This window comes from Papaver somniferum, chromosome 2, assembly GCF_003573695.1.
Source record: "Papaver somniferum cultivar HN1 chromosome 2, ASM357369v1, whole genome shotgun sequence".
Lineage (NCBI taxonomy): Eukaryota > Viridiplantae > Streptophyta > Magnoliopsida > Ranunculales > Papaveraceae > Papaver > Papaver somniferum.
The window spans coordinates 209,361,725-209,376,907 of NC_039359.1; positions in this window are offsets into that span (position 1 = coordinate 209,361,725).

A 15,183-nucleotide genomic window follows, 5' to 3' on the forward strand; every position below is an offset into this window, starting at 1 on the left:
TCCTAAGAATTGAACTTAATTAGCGCAAGGCGTTAGGTTATTCTTCAGGTAGAATTCACATACGCAACTCTAATGTGTGTGTTGATGAACTTAGGAAATTAATGGAATATCTTGCTCTCTTGATACTCTAGGCTTTTGATGATGAAGATTAAATTGTAATTCTAATCATGTATGCAAGCACATGTTTAAGATTGAAGATGAACTTCTTGACCAATATCTCTCTTTATTGATTATTTCTCCAATATACTTTGCTTTTAATTTACTTCTATTGCTTACATAAAGATAAGAAATCCCCCAATTGGTTACTTTAGGAAATTGAATACATAATAATTACAATTGCCTCTCTGTGGAAACAAACTCTTTCTTATCATATATTTTAGGAAAGTGAAATTATTTTTGACGCATACGACAACGATCACTAGGCAAACTACATAATGGAGTACAACTCATTGTACTTCGCCAGAAATCACACAATTCACATGACTCTACTTTATACTTCGCCCAAACCGTTTTCAATAAATTTTTCCCATCTCTTTCGCCGATAACTTCGGTAATTTGTCGGTACAGCTGTCCCGGTTTCTTGCTCAATAATTTATCTTCGTCTAGGGCTATTACTCACTTCGTTAACTATCACCTCATTCAGTCATATTTATCTCGCCTTTTGATTATCTCGAGATGTCTCTTCTTATCATGTATTTCGCAGATCTATCTTCGCGGGAAAGAATCCATACTTCGCAGATCCAATATTCGTAAAAGTAACTCTAACAGCTGATTTGACTTATCACTGTCATTCATTTTTGAGGTTAGTTAAAGGATCTTTTGGTGACATTTTTATTCGTTCATTTCGTGCCATCTCGTTTGACCACGTGGCGAGTTGGTTTTCTATACCTACATTTTTCCTTTTCTCGTAATGGATTCGTAACTGCCACATCTCCGTCGTTCTCCATTTGCAAGGAGTAAGGATGGAAAGAGAATCTCATAATGGATTCGTAACTGCCACATCTCCGTCGTTCTCGCTTCCACGTCGCCTCGTTTTCTTGGTAACCACAAAAAACGGTTCCACTTCTTCCATCGTTTTTACGACCTGCCTTAGCCGGTTGTCCTTCATCCTACTATAAATACTTTGGTCAGCCTTAACCCCCTTTCTTTTTTTAATTTTCTCTTCTTCTTCATCCCTTCTTCCTTCTTTATTCTTTTTAAACCTCTTTGCGCCTTTTGTTCATATTTTATGGCTCATAGGAAAATTCCTTCTCCCTCTGCTTCATGGAGTTTTGAAGAGTTTCAACGAGAATTGGGTAAAAGGGGGCTTACCCTTTCTCCGGCAATGGACTTTTCTGTTGATCCTCCGATCACAGCCCTGAAAAAAATGGAACTGAATTATCGTTGGATTAAACTCGAGATATGGTCGTCAACTAGGGTTATCATCTTCTTAGGACAATTGAGGGATGGATTAACCTTCCCTTTATACGATCCGACGAATCCCCTCTTTTACGAAGACCTATCCAGGACTCAACGGGGAGTTTTTCAGTTGAGTGGGAACCCAATTCGTATCCCGAATGAGTTTGTTCGTCGTTCAAGAGGTGAGGGTCATTCTGATTCCTCGATGGCAAATGATTATACTTCGTGGGACTATATTGTTGATTCTTTCACGAGAGACTATGGTGTTAAAACCCTGAACACGCGAAAGTTTCAAGAATGGGGTTTTTGTTTTGTTCGGAATCCAACGGAGGAATTATCCAAAGTTCTTCTTTTGGATTTGGATCCAGTCGGCTACACGAAAAATGATCGCCTTTGTAGTTGGAGGAAAACTTACAACTACACTCCAATGTATCTAGATTATTTCTCAATTAATCATAATGAATTATTTATTAACTTTAAAGGATTATAATTGGATACAATGGATACCAATGACTTTACAATGAATTTACTTCCTCTCCAAACAGACTTTCTCTCTCCTAGTTTCTTGTCTAATACACACTAAAAGATCTCTCCTTCTATGTGATGACTTCATTCCTTTATATAGCGATTCCTCATAGTGGATGACAGCTATGAGATCCACTATTTTCGGAATCACTGTGCGATACATTCGCTCATTTACAATCACTCATTCTCGCACAGACTATACCTCGCATAAGAACATCACACTTTACTCGTGATCTTGCTGACATCATCCAATACGTCACTTCAGCTTTGCCATGTGCGATAGTCCTCGCTTACATCAGATAATCCTTACGTCGCATACTTATTGATATGTGCGATATTCCACTCCTACATTTTTCCTCTTCTCATTTCTCTTACATTGTGAAGTGAGCGATATGAGAAATTTCCATCCTATAATATCGCATGTGTATATCTTTTCGTATTCTATCTTGCCAACACTCCTCCGGAATTCCAGTTTTCCTTAATTACGCGTGCATTTTTAACCACTTATTATCTGACACGTCATTTTAACCGCCTGTTTTTATCCGTTCTTTCTACTTTCTTGTTTCATCTTCTCTACTACTGCTTTCTCTGATCAAAGCTAAATCAATTTCTTTCTACCCATTTCCATTCCCATTCTAAAAATGGCTCTTTCTAGCAAGAAGATGGAGACATAATTCAATAGGTTGAAGAATATATTCCATTCGAGAGGTTACTCACTTTCTCTTCCCCCATCATCTGACTATTCATCCAAACTTAGTCTTGATTTGATCAATTCCGATCAATGGAATAATCAAAGAGTTATTATTTCATTGGGACAACTTTCCATTCTTCCAATTCCCTTGTTTAACCCCGAAATACCCCTATTTTATGAAATTCTTACTGATGATCGATTCGCACGGGGAATATTCCAACTAAGTGGTGATCCGATCAGAATAACATTGGAATATTCTCGTCGCGCAGCTGGGATAGAATCCTCTTATCCTTATGAGGTGCGAAACGAATCGCATCGAGATAAGGTCAATTATTCTACCGAATATACTCTTGATAATTTCTTCAAAAATTACTATGTTGCAATTATGAAAAGAAATTTAACTAAATGGGTCGTTCTCTTAAGAAGAAAAGATGGTATCGCTGAAGATGATAGGATCATGCGAGATGTTGATTGGAATGACAAATCTAACAATTCTGCTCGCAGATCTAATGACTCGAGCTGAGGATGGTTCTGATATTCCTCTTCTTGAAAATTTTTCTTCTTACCAACCTTGGAAGTTTGTGCTTTCCGAAGCTAAGACAAAGAAAGTGGTATGCGGCTTCGCATAAATGTTCTTAATCTCGCATAATTTCTTCCAATTTTTTATAGTCGTATAAATGTTCTTAATTTCGCATAATAATACCACTTTTTGCAGACTGCTAAGAGGGCCAAAACTTCACACAATGCATCAGCTTCGCAGAATAATAAAGTAAGAAACATTCTTTTTCATTTTAACAATATTGTTGCCTCTGTTTCTTATCTTGATTATTCGCATAGGTTAATTCTTTAGGTGATAAGACTTCAAGTAAAGGCAAGTATATTCCTAAAAGGCCTACGTCTAAATCTTCATCAAAAACGACATCTACAATGGATGATCTCTCTAGGAAGCGTAAAAGATACGATTCCTTTTCAAGTTCGGAGTCTAGTGAGGATGATATCTCTGTTTCTTATGATTCATCAATTCCTTCTTCTTTGAAAGAATTGTCCAATCTTTTTGCTGGAAATCTCCTAACTGCTGTTGATAATGAAGAATTAAATCATGCTTTTGGAATGGTTTCTAAAATATGTGATGCTCCTACTTTAGATGATCCATCTCTTCGTGGAGCTGCCTCTGCGATAAATCCAAACCTCCAATTCACAATCGGCTCTTTGGTAATATTTGCAATTTTACCTTTTGTTTTTTCTTTAATCTTGCTTTATTCCTGATAGTAGTACTTCCTCTCGTTCTCGCAGGGAGCCCGTTTATATTATGTAATCTCCTCGGACTACCAAAGGAGACTTACTAAACTTGAGAAAGAAAATTCCAAGCTTAAAGCTGAGAATTCAACCAATTCTGATTTGATTCGCAGAGCCCGAGAAAGAAATGATGAACTCATTGGTATGTAACCTTTATTTTCCTTGTTCTTCTATTTTATGCGATAATTCACATTTCTTATTTTGTTATTCGCAGACCTGTATAACCTTTCGGATGAGGCTGCCAATCTTCTTGATGGTGAAACCCTTTTAGAACACCTTAATTCTTTTTTAAATAACTATCCCAACCAAGGATTTGAAAATCTGAATTTGGAAGAATTAAGACTGAAATATGCTGCTCTTAGAAAAAGCAGTAGATCTTTATTGACTACATTTAATAACTTTAAACATCGTCTTCATGAGAGCCAAGAACAAATTCAAGTTTTGGAAACAAAGAAGAATAAGCTTATTGATGAGAAAGACGAGATCACTCTTAAGGGTGGGAAAGCACTAGAAAAATTCCAAGAATCCATTGTTGAGGTTCAAAAAGAATGTGATTTAGCTTTGAGGGAAAAGAACATACTTGTCGAAGAAAGAAATTTAATTCGTTCTCAGCTTCTCATAGAAAGCGAAGATGAATTTAGTTGGGCTGCTAGAATTCTGAATGATGCTAGAAAGGACTTAGCCATAAACGTGAGTCTTCAAGCTGAACATTCCGCATTGGTTAAAGACATTGTTTCCATTTATGAAGGTCAAATATTGATCTTTTAATACTTATCTTTTTTCTAAGAATGACACTTTTTTTTTATATATGTATTCTAACTTGCTTATTCATATTTCGCAGATAAGGAGAAGAATTATCTTCAGAAGATTGAAGAGTTAGAAACTCGCTTAGCTTCTGAAGATGAGAAGAATTATCCTCAGAAGATTAAAGAATTAGAAACTCGCTTAGCTTCTGAAGAAAAAGATTTATTTGCTCGCAACTCTAAGTATCATCAATTGAAGAAAAACTTCATCATCATGGTCTCAAACAATAGCAATGATGCTAATCGTGCTCGTGAAGCTGCTGTTAAGAAAGTCTGTGCTGAGAATAACATTCCTCTTACAAAGTATAAATTTCCTGAAATCCCTGATAATGAACATATTTATGATATTTCAGACAGTGAGGGAGAAGATGAAGAATCTGAAGAAGAAATAAGTGGTTCTGAGGCTGAGCGAGATGGAGATCAATCATTTTCATTTTTTGTAAATTCTTTGTAAATTCTTTGCCTTCTGAATATTTTCATGTAACCTTGAAAGCATGCACCTTTTGAGCATTAATTTTCACTCCTTTAATATAAATTCCCTTTGTTCGCATTCGCGTCCAAAATATCATTCTCTCGCATGTATATGAGTCTATCAAATGGAGCAAATAAAATTCCCTTTGCATTCCCATTCGTTCCTCTGTTAATTTTCACATCTTGATAGACTTATTATGATTAATTCTATTTTATAGTTCTTCATGCATTTGGTGCGAATGCGTTCGCAATATTCCTATTTCCCTGTAAATTCCTGCAAAACAAAATTAGTATAAAATTTTATGTTTCTCACAAGGTCTTATTTTGCCTTCCTATGTAAAGGTCTTATCTTGTCTCAATTCCGTGCGATGAGATCGCAGGCGGTCTTTAAATTGTAATGTAGCTACCCATTGATCTCATCTTATCTTTTTCTTGTATTATTTACTCTTCTGGTTTTATCGCATAAATATGATAAGTCTTAATACTCCCTTGACTAAAAAGTCTTATGACATTTATGTCTTTTGACACAATTCAGCTCCCTAATGGAGGGTGTAGTCCTTATCTTCCACCTGATTGCCCCTTCAAGGAAGCTTACCTCTACCGGGTTAAGGTTATGGCTCTTCCCATCTGGTTAATTCAGCAACCGGTTGATTTCGCAGTCTCACATCCCAACACCGATGAGGTTTATGGTTGCAAGACCGCACCCTAAGTGGGGTATCTTCGGACTGAGTGCATCATAGTCAGGACTTGTCAAGAGTGGCAAGGTACGCTCCAGACGCCCCGGGCACTCTTGACTCAACCTCGTACCTCGGCGCCCTGATCGAGTTTCTGCACTCCTTAGGAGAGACTTTCTCACCTTAGTATCTCAATCTAAGATTATTATCTTAGACTGAAAATTAAAGGTACCTCTCCCGGATGGGCATTTTCGTTTGTTCTCACCCTAAATCTCCATGACTCAAGTTCCAGGGTCGATGTTGCTTTCCCTTGAGTAATGCTTTCTAGGTTTCTCCGACTATGACGTGTGATAGGTTTTACTTATTTGCCTCTTGCATGTATGCGAACTAGGTTGCACGCCACATTCGAATTCCTAGCCAATCTGATTAAAATCACTTCTGATGCCTTTTATTAAGGTCTTATTATAAAGATTTTAATTTTTCTTTCCTCGACATAGTATCACTTCATGAAACTAGAATTTGTCATTCCATTTTCAAATTTTGAGTTTATATAACTCTAGTACATAGATTTCTTATGAACTTATTTCTCATAAAGAAAGACATCTGCATTCTCCATATTACTCATTTATCCCCTTCATTTTTTGTATTTTTTTAAACTCGCAGATATTGTTCAGAATACTATTTCGCATACCCCTTTCAATCTTCTCTGTGCGATAACTATTAGGGTTTCACATACTTTTTAAACCCTGTTTCAGTACTCTGTTTTTCTGTTTGTCCAATTCTCAACTATACTGTATCCACCATTAACCTCTCAGCTCTTTGACTATCTGCAGCATGTTTTTTCCAATTTCTTCGCTTACTCTCTCTTTCTTCGCACTTGTCAATGTCAATTTCTTGACAATTTCTACTTTCAACTGTGTCTCCTCTTATAATACCAATACCCTGAGGTAAGGGAAATTTTATGCACTGATGAAATATTGAGGCCACACCCAAGATACTATGCAGCCATGGTCTTCCAATTAGAGCATTATAGGGTGATTCGACATCTACAACACAGAACACAATATCTGTAGGCATATTCTGAAGAAGAATTATCATAGTCACCTCACCTTTTGGCTTGTCCGCAGTTCCATTGAAGCCATAAATTTTGTACGTTGAAGGAATCAATTCTTCGTCCCTTCCACCCATGGTTTTATATGTAGAATAAAAGAGAATATCAACAGAACTTCTGGGATCTATAAGTATTTTATTTATCCCCCAAGTGTTTGCTTCATCTTCTTCATCATCTTCTATTTTTGGCTTCGGATTAATTCCTAATCTCACTACTAATGGACATTCATGCGACTCCCCTCCCCCTGGTGTTTCTTCCGCACTAAATGAGATAATCTATTTTTGCCAATCCTTCAATGGTGATATTTTCGGAAGATTAAGAATTTGCCTTCCATCAACATCTCTTGCATAAACCCTTCTTAAGACATTGTCATGGAAGTCTTCTATGCTTCTGAATGAATGTACAATTGAATTACAATATAGGTTCTTCGCTTTCGCGCCTACTTCAATTACAAATGTATCCTTTCCTTTCTTCTTTGCATATACATTTCCTCCTGGTGGTGGTGGTGGTAAATTCTTTGGTTGTTGTGCTAAGAAATGATCCAATTTTCCTTGTTCAATCATTCGCAATATGATTTTCCTCACATTTATGCAAGCACTTGTTGTGTGACCATGAAAGCGATGATATACACAAAATTCTCTGCTCCTCCTCCCTGGTGGTGGTTCATCTCCTATATTATGTGGTTCTGGGATTTCTTCCATTATAATGACAGCTTCCCAGACTTTATCTACTGTAGTGTTCAACTTTGGAAGATTTATTTGTTCCCATACTATCCTTCTAGTTCCTTGTCTTTTATTATAATATGGTTGTTGACCTCCTGAACTTTCTGGTGGATTATCCATTCTTTTCATTTTATTACTACCTCCATGATTTTGAAATTGTCTGTCTCTGTATTCTTTGTCAAATTCTGCTTGATCTGCACTACCCATGGCTATTAGTTTTTGTTCCATTTCTGTAATGTTTCTTCCTTGATTTCCCTGCGATGTACTCGCAACAACATTTGTCAGTCTTGGGAGTAAACTTGCATTTCCACCTTTCGCATCAGGTATTGCGACTGGATACGATTCCATATCTTTTTGTTTTTCCTCAAGTGCTATGTACTCCTCTTGAAATTCGCGCAACTCTGACATTGTTATGTATCATTTATCATAAAGATTTGCGTATATAATAAATCTGTAGCGAAAAGAGCATTAATAAATGCAAGAATAAGGTGTCTCTCATCCACTCGTATTCCCATTTTACTATACATGGTTCTCCAGCGTGTTGTCAGATGACGCAAACTCTCATTTGTTCTTCTGCGAAGTCCAAATGTAGTCTCAACCCCTGGTCTTGACATATTATTGCTGATATATTGTCCTAAAAAGACGTTCTGTAAGTGGTGGAATGATCCAATGGATTCTATTGGCAGTCCTTTAAACCATTTCAGAGCTTCCCCTTCCAGGCTCGCAGCGAAATATTTACACATTACTGCATCATTGTTTTCCCACTGCAACAGAGATCGTGTGTAAGCTTTCACATGTTGTATTGCACATGCGCTTCCATCAAATATGCTAGTGAATGTTGGTAAACTGCACTTAGGCGGTATCACTTCCCTTTGAATATTTTTTGTAGAGGGAGTTGTCCCAGCTTCCTCCACTGCTTCCTCTAATTGTCTCCTTCCACCATTTCTTTTCACATTCATCATTTCTCTTAATTCTGCCATTTCTTTAAGAATTTCTTCACTGAAGCTTTGATATATATCTTCGCGCATAGGTCTTTTTAATCTTGCTTGCGTCAGTCTATTCTCATGATTATTCTGACGTATTGCTTCTTGTATCTCATATTCCTCCTTCTCCTACGCCTGTCAGTGTTCGTTTCAATCTGTGCTCTATCATGTTGTTCCTCTTCACCTGTGCGATCATGTCGATGTCTTGATATTTCTCTTTCTTGTACTGCAACCCATCCTTGCTCTATATCATTCATGCGATGACGTTCGCGCTGCCTTACTCGATTATCATGGTTATTTTGACGTAATGCTTCTTGCAATTCTCTCTCTTCAATTTCTTCCCTTCTTTTTTGTCTGTCTCTTTCGTTCCTCACACGTGTAGCTTCCCTTTCGCGTTCATCCTATGCTCTCAACATTTCTCTTCCATCCAATATCATCTGTCCTTGCCTCAGATCCTCTTCTTCTCTTTCGAAATTATTATGTGTGCGATGTAGAAGTTCACGCGGATGCTCATATCGATTAGTTCCCAAATATTGAGATACATCCCTTCTTCTTTGTTGGTATTGTGGATTATCATCTACTTGCAAGTTTTCTTCAATTGCTTTCATGCGTTGTCTTCGCCTAGTATCTTCTTGATTGGATCGACTTTGCCTTGATGAACTCCTGCTTGATCTCGACCTGGATCGTGTGGCACTTCTCGATCTATGCTCTTGCAATCTAAGATTCTCTTCTCTTAATTCATCATTCTGATGTATCAAATTTGCATGCTCTTCACCTTCTCTTTGTCGTTCTGTAATCAATCTTTGTCTAAGCTCTGCAAGTGTCTTATTCTCATCATTCCCCTCAATTCTTCCTGTATCCCAAGTTCTTTGTATTTCCTCTTTAGTTGAACTTGTTTGCGAAGTATGAACGCTCACTCTATCATAATCAATATCATTATTCCGCTCTTGATCAAGATTTCTAATTCTTCTTCTCTCAGCAATTCTATTGCTCCTTCTGGCTGTTGTTCCCTGTTCAATAGTAGATCCAAGTCTTGCCATCTTCAATTTCCAGATCTTACTTTTTCCAAGATTCTACGAATTTACTACCAGGATTTATAACCTAAAGCTGTTCCTAGCGCCAAAAATGTAGTTGCAGGAAAACTTACAACTACACTCCAATGTATCTACATTATTTCTCAAGTAATCATAATGAATTCTTTATTAACTTTAAAGGATTATAATTGGATACAATGGATAACAATGACTTTACTTCCTCTCCAAACAGACTTTCTCTCTCCTAGTTTCTTGTCTAATACACACTAAAAGATCTCTCCTTCTATGTGAGGACTTGCTTCCTTTATATAGCGATTCCTCAAAGTGGATGACAGATAAGAGATCCACTATTTTCGGAATCACTGTGCGATACATTCGCTCATTTACAATCACTCATTCTCGCACAGACTATACCTTGCATAAAACATCACACTTTACTCGTGATCTTGTTGACATCATCCAATACGTCACTTCAGCTTTGCCATGTGCGATAGTCCTCGCTTACATCAGATACCTTACTTCGCATACTTATTTATATGTGCGATATTCTACTCCTACACCCTTCATTTCTCTAATGACGAAGATTGGATTGATGTACCATCTCATTCTCGATGGTCCCTGGGTTTGGGGATTGGACGCCGAAGGTCGACCTCGCACATGTCCTCTTTCTAAGCATGGTTGGCTTGCTGCTTATGGAACTTGGAGACTTAAATGGTATGAGATATCCCCCAAGGTAATTTTCATTTCTTCATGTTTTATTTTGTCCTACTTAACGTCTCTTATCGCGTTTATACGTCTCAGTATCCCATTCCTCTTGCCGGCTTGATCAAGACTCGTCTTAAGAAGCACGACCAGATCGCTGAATTTCCTGGTTCTGGTCAGGTATGTTCATCTGCTTTTACTTTGTGATTCTCTCTTCCTGATCGTCTGATTTCGTGTTTTACATAATGATCTTGATAAAGAGAAGCAAAAGATTTGCGAAGTTGAAGATCCTATTTGTCTCCCTGATCTTGACTTCCTGAATGATATATATACCTCTGCTCAACAAAATGAGGCTATCAGATCTCCTGCCGTTGGATCTATGGTATCATTTTGTACCTATTCTTTCATTATACTTGATCCGTCTACGATGGAGGATGCTTATATGGCTTTTTCTATTAATCAACACGCTGCTTTAATGGGCTTGGTAAAATTTCATCCTTCTTCTCTTTTCTATTTTGGTGGAATCGTATCTTACTTTTTCCCAATTCCTCGTTGGAGTTCAATCGCTATCTTGTCAATCTTGTAGAGACTAGAACGTCTTATGAGAGGTTAAAGAATGCTAAAACCCGCATTCTTGAACTAGAAAAGGAACTTTCTAAAGATAGGAACTCTGTGAACAAATGGGAAAAGGAGGTTGGAGACCTTCACAGTAAGTCTCTTTACTTTTATGTGTTCATTCCTTGCTTTTGACCCGTTTTCGTTATGTTCTTATTTCATTGCCTGCAGAGTCAGAAATATGGTTATGTCAAGGAAATTTTCAGGCTCAAAGAAGAAGTCAAGTGTTTAAATGAGGATATGGGTAAAATGGAGAGGGATGCTGCTAAAGTCGCGAAGCTGACTCGGAAAAATGCTGAAACTTATAGGAAAAAGTTCTTTGATGATTTTTATGATAAGCATGGAATACCTCGTGAAACTCTCGATTTCGAACAATTCTCCGAAGATGAACCATCCGACGACGAGAAAACTCTATCTGATGACGAAGAGGGTGTCGAGAAGACTGATGGTGATGGTGAAGTTGAGGTTGAAGTTCCATAGGATAAATATTTTGTTACTTCGAAGTAAGCTAATGAACCTTCATCCTAGGAAAATTCTCCCAATCAATCTCATGGTGATGATGGTGTCGAAATGGAAGCTACTGGCGTTGTTCCTCTTCAACAACTATCTCTTCAGTCTTGATTCTCTTCTTTGCATCTTGTTGGTTCCTTTGTTCTTGACATTTTGCTTCCTTTTAACACTTTCTTAACTGGGCGCTCCCAAGCTTGGGGGTAAGACACTTTGGATCCTTTTGCACTTTAATATATCATCTTTCGACTTCTTTATCTGTTTCAGAATTTCTATTGTACACTTGAGATAAACATTGTAGTTGTGAGAAATCCCACAACTAACTCCCCTTAATGATTTCTATAGATCTAAACATATTGAATATGAAAATGATGATAAGAATACTAAAATTGTAAATGGACACAAGGATTTTTTACATGGTTCGATCAATGTGATCTACATCCATGGTTCTTCACTAATGATTGTTGGAATTACATGAGTATTACATTAAGACTCCATTAATGAGTATTTGGAGCTCTCTAGATCTAGTTTTTGGGGAAGAAGATGATAAAGAAAATGAAGTATCTCTCTACAAAATGTGTCTCTCCCTTTACAATTATTTCTCTTTTCTCTCTCATGCCTTTCTCTTTATATAGGTGTTTACATAGTGGATGACAACTAACATGTAGTGGAGTACAGTTAATAAAGCCCCTATTTTCGGATCTGGCGTGCGTTATTCTAGCACACTCATATTGGATCTTCTCGCATGTGCTACGTCTTAGCATGCTCGTGCTACGTCTTAGCACGCTCGTACTTCGTCTTAGCACGCTCGTGCTACGTTCTCTCGCGCGATAAGAAAATGTATGAATGATGCCTCTTTTTTCTTGAATATTTCTTGAAGAGCGATCTTTAAGGAAAAACCCGCCTTGTTGTAGTTGTTGGAGCGAGATGCGTGATGTTGGGGTAGCCTTTGATCTTTGTTGTTGAAGGAACTATGCGAAAGAATACTTTTCTTGAAAAGTACATACTTGCCTCTATTCTTTTGTGAAGTTCCGAAGCTTTGCGAAGTATGCATGAAGTATCAACCCTTGAAGTATAAGAAGTATGAAGTATCCTTTGAGAAGTATAAGAAGTATTCGTCCTCGAATGCGAATAAGAAGTATGCGAACAAATCAAATGAGGTAAATACTCCATATTCTCTGCCTCATGCTATGCTGTAATACAAATAAGAATTTAAATTAGTATTCAATATTTCAAATGTCAAAAAATTTCATTTATGTCCGATTTCAAATCGTTTTGTTTGTCTCATCTCCTTTGTATGACTTGTTTCGTCTCATTTGATAAATACTTCATATGGAAATGATCCTAATGAGGTCTTATTTTGTCTATTGTATAGGTCTTATTATGCCTCCTACTATTCTCCATGTTAAATACCATGTCATTTGAAGCAAAGCAAATATCCAAGAGAAATATTAAAGTTTGATATATGTGAGATTTTTCTCGATTTTTTGTAATTGTGCGATTGTATCGCGCTTGTAAACCAAATCAAAAACTTGTTATTTTTTCCAAGTAAAGTAAAATGTTTAAGGAAGTGGTACTTAGCTTTTATGTGAGTTGTTGTTGTTGTTGTCAAAGAAGTGAATAAATTCCTTGAAATGTATGAACGTCGTGCAGCAAAAAGAAGTGTGAGAAGAGAGACTTGAACCCTTGACCTGCCTCTTGAATTTTCTCGCACCATACCAACTGTGCGAACCTCTCATACGAAATAATCAAAGACTGTGTGAAGTAATCAAAGACCAACTGTGCGAACCGTGCTAACCCTCTCATGCGAAATAATCAAAGACCAAGTGTGCGAGCGAAATAATTAAAGACCAACTGTGCGAGAGGCAATTATGTATAAATTTCGCGTAACAAAAACAAATGTGCAAGAGTCAAGAATTTATCCCATGACCTGCTCCTTGCGAAGAACCGCACCGAACCATCTGTGCTAGTATTTGCTTGTGACAGAAATCACAGCGTCTACCACTTATCTTTATCTTCGCCTTTCCATTGTTTTCTTCAAAGATTTGCCTCTTGCTCTTTCTCCTGAATATGAAAAACTTCCACTGAAACTTTGATTTTTTCCTCTGAACTTTGTAGATATGGTAAGATTTGTTGCAGGTAGGATAAAATCCTTTACTCTCTCCCTGTTTCTAGCGCCAAAATGTAGTTGTGAGAAATCCCACAACTAACTCCCCTTAATGATTTCTATAGATCTAAACATATTGAATATGAAAATGATGATAAGAATACTAAAATTGTAAATGGACACAAGGATTTTTTACATGGTTCGATCAATGTGATCTACATCCATGGTTCTTCACTAGTGATTATTGGAATTACATGAGTGTTACATTGAGACTCCATTAATGAGTATTTGGAGATCTCTAGATCTAGTTTTTGGGGAAGAAGATGATAAAGAAAATGAAGTCTCTCTATACAAAATGTGTCTCTCCCTTTAGAATTATTTATATTTTCTCTCTCCTTCCTTTCTCTTTATATAGGTGTTTACATAGTGGATGAAAGCTAACATGTAGTGGAGTACAACTAATAAATCCCCTATTTTCGAATCTGGCGTGCGTTATTCTCGCACGCTCATATTGGATCTTCTCGCATGTGCTACGTCTCAGGATGCTCGTGCTACGTCTTAGCACGCTCGTACTACGTCTTAGCACGCTCTTGCTACGTTCTATCGCGCGCTAAGAAAATGTATGAATGATGCGCGCTAAGGAAAATGAATGAATCTCGCGCACTAACAAAATGTGTAGTGGGATATTTTGGCCCTACAAACATAGTTAGTATGGCTAGGATATTTCTCGTATGATCATGGCTTGACATCCGAAGTGATTTAATATTTTAGGATCTATCTATCTCTATATGCGATTTAGAATTAAACTTGCGAGGTTAGTCTCATTCTTGAAATTAAAAAATACTACTCCTATCTCTAGTATATACTTGCCTCTGTTTTTTGCTTTTAATGAATGAGAATCTTCGCGAAGGAAATACTCAAAAGAATAGAAATTTAAAAGTATATTCTTGCCTCTTATTATTTTGAGTAGTTCCGAAGCATACCTGTATTTATTCGTTTATTACCTATCTCCTTCGTTGCATCAGTTCAATGTGTGGTCGATTATACTGCCTTTTGCGTGTGGTTCTGCAGCTTGTTTTTCATAATTCGTCATTTGGAATTTTCCTGCAACATCAATTGTTATTCTATAGTAATGATGCATTATTCATAAGAATTTTTCCTCTTGACTTTGTTTCATAAATGTGCCTTTCGTGTTCATTTTTGGTATTGTGAGTTTTGCCTCTTGTTCGAATTTTTTCTTATACTCTTTTATTGATGGTATGAATTGTTATTTCAAGGTCTTATTGCGCCTCACCCTGTTTTTCCGGGGTCTTCATTTTCCCGAAGAAGTCTCAGGCGCTCGTTATTCTCACGAATAATGATCCATCAACCTCGTCTTAGCTATCATGTTCTTACCTCTTCAGGTGATTTCTCAACAATACGACATGCCTAGTTATTCCCGTGAATAATATCCACGTGATATTGCCGTCTGGTTGGTTACACAACTCCCTAATCTGGAGGGTGTCGTCCCTTTATATTCCCCCTGACTGCCCCTTCAAGAAAGT